The sequence below is a fragment of the Myotis lucifugus genome, unplaced genomic scaffold (genome assembly GCF_000147115.1).
Source record: "Myotis lucifugus unplaced genomic scaffold, Myoluc2.0 scaffold_414, whole genome shotgun sequence".
In the NCBI taxonomy this organism is placed as follows: Eukaryota; Metazoa; Chordata; class Mammalia; order Chiroptera; family Vespertilionidae; genus Myotis; species Myotis lucifugus.
In genome coordinates, this window is record NW_005871462.1 from 304,814 (window position 1) to 307,750 (window position 2,937).

The following is a 2,937-nucleotide window of genomic DNA, read 5'->3' on the forward strand; positions in this document are numbered from 1 at the left end:
CAGCTAGTTATTTATTGCTGGAGCTGTTGGTTGTTTCCAGCTTCGGTGGCATATTACATATGAGTAGCCTTGTTTTGCTTTTGCGTATTTAGGATAGTTTCCTAAGATTAATATTACTGATTCTAAGGGTAATAACTATAAAATTATGATAAATATTGCCAAAATCCTGTCTATTTTGTCGTAAAATTTTGCCCTCCCACAACAAAATGTGATGTCTATTTCCCCATGATCTTGCTAACAGAGCTTATTGTCCAACTTTTTAAATGTGTTGTCATTCTAATGTACGGGAAATTATATCTCTGTGCACTTTGAATTTGCCCTGTTTTCCACTTTGATGGCCACTGCATTTTGTTATCTGAGGTTTGTCTGTTCCTGCTTTTTACCAGTTTTTCTATTAGGTCTTTAGACTTTTTATTCTCCACTCCTAGGTGATCTTTTAAATTGTGATGTTAAGTTGAAAACATTTTCTTCCAGTTTATAATTTTCACTTTGCTAATGATGTTTTTTCTTTGTGTATTTTATGTTCTGTAGTCAAATTTATTAAACTATTTTTCTGCCCTGGCCATTTGGCTCAGTGGATAGAGTATCAGCCCACAAACTGAAGGGTCCCAGGTTCCATTCCAGTCAAGGGCCCGTACTTTGGTGCAGACTCCATCCGGGGCCCAGGTCTGGCACCTGTGGGAGGCAACAAATCAATGTGTCTCTCTCACATCAATGTTTCTTTCTCTTTCTCTCTCTCTCTTTATCTCTCTCTCTCTCTCTCTCTCTCTCTTCCCTCTTCCCTCTTCTTAGCATTCTCTCTAAAAATCAATGAAAAAATATCCTCCGGTGAGGATTAAAAAAAAATACAACTTGAAAAAAGTCAATCTAATCTAAGTTGACATTTGTGAGTGGAGTGAGATAGGGATCCAGTTCTATTCTTTAATCCTTATCATCTGAAAGGGTAAATATCTACTTACCATTGAACATAAATAAACACAACAATTTGGTTGTAGCCCCTCTACCATTGTATCTTTCACTTCTTATTGGAGTACAGAGAAAACTATTTTTCTTTTCAGCCTCACTGTGTCTTTGTATATTTTATCGGTGTGTTTGAAGTTTACTTGTGGTAAAATTATGAATAATATTAAAATGCCCTCTTGTCATAAGTTTATTTTCAAATAATATATCTGGAAAAATAAGCAATAAATTTATTTTTTCAAAAAGAAAGAAGAATATGGATTAAGAAATTCATATTGAACAAGTTAAAATGTAAAGTAATAAACACTTGAAAATACTGAAATCCTTAAAGAAAAATGTTTGTAAGTAACTTTAACACAGGTCAAAAGTTAGTCAGCATTTATGTCTCTCTTTAAGAATTGTCTCAGTCTTTAAGAATTTCCACTGCCCGGGGATCAAAATGACACCAAAGGTGTTGGTTAATGAGGAACTTTGGATATTGACCCCCAGGGATATAGGAACTACACTAGTATAGAGCCAGCCTGTGACAGCCTCATTCCGGAGCTTTGCCGAGTCAGAAAGCAGCACACCTGAGCCTCCTCTCAGACATGATCCTTCTGGACCAGGAGCCCGTGGCCACACTTGGTCTTTCTGCCCTTCCTGTGGACAAATCTTCCATCTTAAATATCCACGTGTCATGTCAAGCATCATTCCACCCTGATGGCAACCAGGTAATTAAAGTCCCTTAGTTAATGCCTTGCAAATAAAGGCACGTGTTTTGTTTACAATGCTATTCCGGAGAAGCAATGAGCAGAGGACATAGAGCAAATAGTCAGAACGAAGTGTCCCAGGGACTCCTCCCTGTCTGCTTGTTGACAAATTCTTGTGTATAATTGTACCAATACTTACCTACTTCTCACTCTGCTTATCTAGTTCTCACTCTGCTTGTCTCCCAATCTTAAAAAAAAAAAGGCAGAACCCCATTTTTCCCCTGAGCAGAAATCTGCCCCTTCTCAAACACGATGACTGTTGCAAAACGTTCTGCCATTTACCTGAATTCTGGGAATGGGTATGGTCAGCTTCTTATTTTATTTCCATTCCTGGGTTATGATACACCATGCACAGAAGAGTATATTATCTCTGTATCTGGGTGTCAAAATGTAGGAGAGAGAGTGGAAACACAGAGAGATTCCACCGGCTGCCTTCCCAGTACCCCTGTTTCTCTTTATAAAATTAAAAATAGTTTAGCCTTAGCCAGTTTGGCTCAGTGTTTTGAGCGCTGGCCTCAGACCAAAGGGTCCCAGGTCAATTCTGGTCAAGGACACATGCCTGGGTCCAACATGCAGGGGGAAGCCAATCAATGATTCTCTCTCATCATTGATGTTTCTATCTCTCTCTTCCTCTCCCTTCCTCTCTAAAATCAATAAAAATATATTTTAAAAAATAGTTTATGTAAGAACAGCAGAAATAGTATGATAAAAATATACAACCACCTGCCACTCATTCCAGAATAAACAAATGTTGACATTTTGTTTTACAGCTTTTAGGCTTTTAATAAAGTAATACACACACACACACACGCTACTCTTTTCATTACTCCTTTCCTGTTCTTCCCTTCCCAGAGGCAACACCATCTTGAATGTGACATTGCCCCATGCAGTAATTTATATTGTCATAGGATAATGGACATTAACCATAATACCTATCAATTAGGAAAGAGTAATAAATTATGATGTGACTATACAGTGTAACACACTGGTGATTAAAATTCATGCAGCAGGACTAAAAATATCAACATGATAAAAAATAGATTACAGAAGAATGTCAATTTTAAATTACATGTACTCTCTGGTTTCTTTTATAAAAACTTTCAAAAATGAAAAATAATGCAATTGTTTATAAAATGATAATACTTTTAGTGAAAAGGGCAAAAGATAAAGTTTACGCAGTTGCTCCCCCTAGAAAGGGAAAAAGTCAAGATTGTGCCAATACATGATC